The sequence below is a fragment of the Cynoglossus semilaevis genome, chromosome 8 (assembly GCF_000523025.1).
Source record: "Cynoglossus semilaevis isolate Cse_v1.0 chromosome 8, Cse_v1.0, whole genome shotgun sequence".
Classification (NCBI taxonomy): Eukaryota; Metazoa; Chordata; class Actinopteri; order Pleuronectiformes; family Cynoglossidae; genus Cynoglossus; species Cynoglossus semilaevis.
Window position 1 is genome coordinate 3,195,276 of NC_024314.1, and position 6,570 is coordinate 3,201,845.

The 6,570-nt window shown below is 45.1% G+C and overlaps 1 long non-coding RNA gene across 1 annotated transcript; it reads right to left on the bottom strand.

Annotated features, from left to right (window-relative positions):
• Window positions 1–311: 311 nt before the first annotated feature.
• Window positions 312–2,520, bottom strand: LOC103381585 (uncharacterized). The gene is made up of 4 exons (XR_521817.3): window positions 2,115–2,520; window positions 1,861–2,029; window positions 570–701; window positions 312–490 (listed from the first exon to the last, which is right to left on the bottom strand). It is a non-coding gene; the product is annotated as an uncharacterized LOC103381585 (long non-coding RNA).
• Window positions 2,521–6,570: the final 4,050 nt, after the last annotated feature.

Sequence of the window (6,570 nt, forward strand, 5' to 3'; positions counted from 1 at the left end):
ACGAGTAGCTGAACGTCTTGGGGGGAAGACGCGATGGACGCTTAGAGCGGTGGGGACACGGATCCTCACGGATGTGGCCGAGGACGCCTTGAGCGGTTGGTTTTAATTTTGTAAATTTTTTTTTACTTTATTTATTTTCTTCTCATTTAAGTGTCTAGACAGTTTGACGGCTGACAAGTTTAATATGTCAATGTTGATATGTTAATAAAAAGTGTTTTACCCCCTCCTGTGTTGTCAAACATTGTGGTCCTTCAACATAAATAAATAAATAAATAAATAATACACAAATTCACCTTGTTTCTTTTCAACACTTTGTTTTCACGTTTTATTAAATTCTTACACAGAACAACAACATTTGCCACCTTCCGCCTCCATCACAGGATTTCACGCCAACACTCGGTGTCTGCCAAGTTGGCCTAACTTGGCACAACACCGTCTTCCCCCAGCCCCACTCTCCGCTGCTGAAGATGGACTGCTTCTTCTGCTCTCTCTGTGAAAACACAAAACACAACATGTGTCACAACATGTGTCACAACACTCACATTCCCTCCTCCTCCACCAAAACCTACCTCTAAGTGCTCAAGGCGTCCTCGGCCACATCCGTGAGGATCCGTGTCCCCACCGCTCTAAGCGTCCATCGCGTCTTCCCCCCAAGACGTTCAGCTACTCGTGGTTGGGGTTGATAGCCACCAACACCATGCCTGCGGAGACAACAACAACAAGTACAACAGCGTCAATTCACAACAACACACACAAACTCTCCTGCCACCTTGCACTACTTCCACCACCTACATCCTCAACTTCAAACTACGCATCTTCACTTTCTCCACAACAACTACCACTAACACACATTTCTTCCAAACACACAGCTGCACCTACAACAGCCTCCCTGAAAACACACTCCAATTTCACTATCACTCACTTACAACCTGGACATCAAAGGACTAACTGCACATTCCACCAACACCACAAACACTCCCCTACCACAGCTCAATACTGCCACCCCTGCATTACACATCCAGTAGCCACACAACAAGGGGCCATGTACTTCAACATAACCTGCATGTTTCTACTACACCACACTAACCCTCTCTGACACAACTCCTCACTCTACTTACCAACCTCACACACAGCCCAATACACACTTCATACCTTCACTTTCTCCACCTCTACCACATTTCCACAACAGCAGCTACACTCACATCAAAACCTCCACCACCACTCCATTGTCCACCACCTTCACATTCACAGCTACACAGCTCCTTCTACACCCTTTCCTACTGCCTCCTCAGTCCTTTCAAAAACACATCACTCCTTACATTCTGTGCTTTCCTTACTTCCTCACTCTCTCTACTTCAAAACATTAACTCACCTCTACTTCCCCATTACTCAACACAACACACTCTCCCACTTCAGCTGCTACAACCCCAACAACCATGTCAATCCTCATACATCACATTCACTACTACACACGCCTTCTGCTCTTCCCCCGTCTCCTAAAAACCACACTACAACCAACTAGCACATGCGTCAACACAAGGACTCCCTTTTTCAACTATAACACAAACTGTGACCCAAACATTCCACTTCTTCGGCCAACGCCCTCTCTCACAACACCACACACACACACACACACACTTGACCTCTCTTTACCTGCTTCTACTACATAACATACATATCAAGATCCACAGTCACAGAGCACAAAGCTAACATTTACCAAATGCCCACATGCCTTCTAGTCCTGACCTACTGCCTCATTAACACCACTACAACTACAACCAACTCTCACACATGCCACATACGTTCCTTGCCTCTCAATAACACCACAACCATCCCTCGTAATCCCCTCCCAGCACTCACCGCAGTACGTGCACATGCCGTTGTACTCCAGGAATCACACTCGGAGGTTGTGCGGGACGGCCACCTCGTGGAGGAACCTCAGAGACGTCACGTCGTTCTCTCCCTCCAGGATGTCAGGGTTCCCCAAAGGTGGGAGGTCAGCCCGGGAAGCCACCGGGTAGTCCACCACCTGTTAGCGGAAACGTCGCACGCACTTCACTGAAAACACTCCAATCCAACGACCGCCATTTACTTCACCTGTGCACGTACATTACCTTTCCATCGCACAGCTTAAGCTGCAGCTGCTTCACTGCAGGACTGTCATCGTGGACCACTTGGCCTGACGCCCACACCGGATCCGGAATCCAAACGCTCGCACCCTGAAAAACACACACCCACGCCATTACACAACACAACAACTCCCGTCTCCAAGGTCACCGCCTCACATGACACGCACCGAGTCACAAACATCTCTGCATCAGCCAAAACGGACATCGCAGCACCTGACTCGAGCCCAGCCAACACATTTGTCAGCATAAACAGCTCCTACGCATAAATTATAACTATTATAACCCCATTCTTAACTAACTATCTCCCCTCTAACACGACTTCTGCGTGATATAACATACACTTAAATCCTGACTCTCTTCCTCCTCCTCACCCCCCTGACGACAAACCTCCATTCACCAAACTGCTTCTCCACTGCATTCGCACACATTCCTCAGACAACTACCCTGAAATCATGACAATCTTCAACATTCCACAAATACTGCTGTCATCGTACAACACAAACAAACTCACTCTTTTTAATAACTAATACAATCACATTCATTTCACCCATCTGTCCGTTCATGTTGACCTCTACACAGCCAATAAAAACTCATCCAACAAACACTCATACTCAGTCTAGTCATTCATATTTATTGATATAACAACAGAAAGCCTTTACAAATTACACCATGTCATTTTGCACCATTTGCTCTCCGGGCCCACTGCTCGCCGAGCCGCTACGCCATCGGGTACCAGCAGTCACACCACAGGAGCGTCACATCATTTCTCTTCCTCTGTTGTGCTTACGTCGCTCCTTCGGACACCACCGCAACAGCCCTTGGAAATAAGGATGTCCCCTCTTCGGTCGGTACTGCACACCTCGCTCGATAACAAAACTTAATCTATTCTAACCGTACATCAAAGACACTCTCGATCAATGCGCATCACTTACTACGTCCGACTCTCTGTACGTCATTCCCAATTTAACTCCTTCACTCCGCTAATACAGCACGGTTCCTCATCTCATCGTGGTCCCCATCCTTCCTTTTATTTATTTTACCCCACAAACAACACATATATAGTTCGTCTTCCCAAATGGCCTCAGACTCTGTTTACATACACCCACTTGTCAAGTTAATTACTTCAACTTCAATCATCCCTTTAGTCTGGTATTCATTCAACTTGTGTAGAAATGATGGGCCATAACAGCACCTTGCCTTTACACACTACATCTTGACTTCAGACTTCCAATGGTAAAGTCTAAACAACACAGCCATGACATCTGTTCACACAATTGTCCACAAACATAAGCAACTTCCTTTGTTTCCAAACTCTCGTACAACTCCTCATATGCCCACTTCCCTCTTCACCTCCCTTGTCCTCTCTTTGTACTCCAGTCTGTTCTCTTCTGTTCTGTCACTATCCAATCTCTTCTTGGCTAATCCCTCGCTCTGCACACTCTCCTGGATCTCATCATTCCACCAACAACTCTCTTTGTCCTCCTTTCTATCACCTTCCTTCCTGTCTCCCTAATCACTGCACCTGTTGTCTCCCAATCATCTGGGAATTAATTAAATCCTTCAGCCTGCTGACAGCCAACATCAATTCTGCTGAAGTGCCCTCAGGCAAGGCAGGCAACACGACAGCTGTGGATTGAAATGTTTCTCCTCCGGTTGTTTAGTCGATATTAAAATGTTGTTGTTGGTGAATCTTTTAATCATCTTAAAACTTTATAGTTAGTCTCTAATCTCCATCACATTACCTCTTCTACATCTGTGTGGACCTGCCTCCACTCTTTTAAGTCACCCTGTGTTCCATTTCCATTCTCTTTGCTAAATCTACCACTGCCTGTCCTTCTACGCTACCACTTCCTCGTCTCCTCTGTTCCCTTCCCAGATGACAAAAAACTGCTCTGTTTCCCCATAACCACCAGCAATACGTTCTCCGGCAAAAGGCTGAAGCCTTTAATCCCTACAATACCATCCTGACCGTCAAGCATGGTGGAGGAAATCTCATGTTGTGGGGTTGCTTTGCAGCATCAGGAACTAGTAAACTCCAAAACATCCATGGAATCATGACATTAGAGCAATACTTGGAAATATTGGAAGAACAGTCAGCCAAACCTCTGCAGCGTGGGCAAAAGTGGCTCTTTCAACAGGACAATGATCCAAAACATAAAGCTAAATTACTTTCAACATCCCTTCAGCACAACAAGGTGAAAGCACTGGAGTGGCCTTCACAAAGCCCTAACCTGATTCCTATCGAGAACTCGTCGACTCAACTGAAGAAACGACAAGACCACCAAATCTGCCGGGAAGACTGGCTAAAAACTCCAAAAGATAACTGTGAGAACCTCACTGATGGCTATCCAAACCGCCTTGCTAAAGTTACAACACTTAATGGAAATGCTACCAAGCACTAAGCTCTGAAGACAAACGTGTACGTAAACTTATTACCTGTTAAAACAGCACTTTTCCGCAAATACATATCAATAAATCCCACATTATGAGGATTTTTTTAACTTTTCTTTTTTTCCCCAAAATCATTATTCCCAACACATTGTGGGTGCCAGTTTCTTCCTGATTCAAATAATACCATATAAAATACCTCGACTTAGTACACTGTATGACTAAGATGCTGAACACAAAACAGATTCTAACTGTATGCCACACACTCCTATATCTTTGCTACGTGACAGTACGCCAAAATGTTGGTCGACTCCAAAGTGGGAAGGCCCGTAACTGGTCTCGCTGACGACACCTACAGCCGTAAATATTGCTGAACGACCACCTTGGATTCATCTTTCACGTTGCAAGACACAGAGGTTCTTGGTAAAGGATCCAATTGCTTGAGGGCAAGTCCCACTACAAAGGAGTGTAGCTATTACAAAAGCTGTACATCTTCACGTCGGTCACGCAGGGAGATCCTCGGCCATTTAGCGTCATTGCTGTATTGGGCTAACCCTCGTCCTGCAAACATAAGATGATTGACCCAGACAGTGAAGTGCTGGTAACCTCTCCTCTCAAAATGATGACGACAGAAGATACTCGTTCCAATGCGACTCTCTGCGTGTCTATTGATAGTCACAGGAGTCGCCCTGGTGCTGCCTATCGAACTCACCCTACAAGACAAAGAGCTACAGAAAAACAACACCACCACTGACCACCCATCAATGATGAAACACCCAGCAGAGCAACACCGTTCACACAACAGAGTAAAAAGAGAAAACACTGAAGCAACCAATGATTCTAAATGTTTAAATAACTACGGTGCTATTACTCTTGAATATGTATATTACATAAGACAATGGCAATCCGTGTTCAGTAATTAATTGCAACAATTCAAACTACACTTACGAACCTTATGACCTATATGTGAAAAACACATTTGGGATCAAGTGAAAATCCAACTTGACTATTCCACCACCTAAAATCCCATCACTATTTCCCTGATTTGGACTAAATCACCAACGGGGACTAATTGGAAACTCTCTAGTAAAACAAATCAAACTGAAATATAAGACACATTATCTACTTCATTCCCCCAAATGGCCTCAGATTCTTCATGTTCATACATTTACATACAATCATTCATGCAATCACCCCTTTAGTCTGGTGTTCATTCAGGTTGTGTGACCACTTTGTCTTCAAACCTAGCAACACACCAAGACAAACTGCTTCATCATTCACTAACCTGTACATTGGTGAGACTAAACAACTGCTACACAGGCGCATGGCCCAACACAGGAGGGCCAACTCCTCAGGACAAAGACTCGGATGTTCGCATACACCTCAAGGACAACACGCACTCATCGGTCAATAGAAGTAAGCCTGAGCTTACTTCAAACGTAAGCCTGAGCAGAAACACACAGTGGCTGAACGCACATGCGATCTTGCCACCAATCTTTATGAGTTGCTGATGGAAAAGGGAAAACATTTCGTTGCATTCTCCCTTGCTGTGGATGAGAGCTGCGACGCATCTGACACTGCTCAGCTGTCAATCTTCATCCGTGGAGTGGACTCAAATCTGTGCGTTACAGAGGAGCTACTGGGATTAAAATCAATGCATGGCACAACCACAGGAAAGGACATTTTTGAGGAAGTTTCCAAATGTATGACTGAAATAAAACTGCCGTGGGATAAACTCGTGGGATTAACTACAGATGGTGCGCCTTAAATATGGAGCATGTTATGACCACAGTAACAAAAGTGGTTAACTTCATAAGAGCTAAAGCTTTAAATCACTGCCAGTTTAAGTCTTTTCTTGAGGACTGTGGTTCAGAACACGCAGACGTACCGTATCACACAGAGGTGAGATGGTTAAGCCGAGGGAAAGTATTGAACAGATGTTTCGAGCTGCGTGAGGAAATATTTCAGTTTCTGGAAAGCAAGGGGAAGAACACAGCAGAGCTCCGGGAGCAAAGGTTTCTGTGCGAGTTGGCATTTCTGTGTGACATCTCGA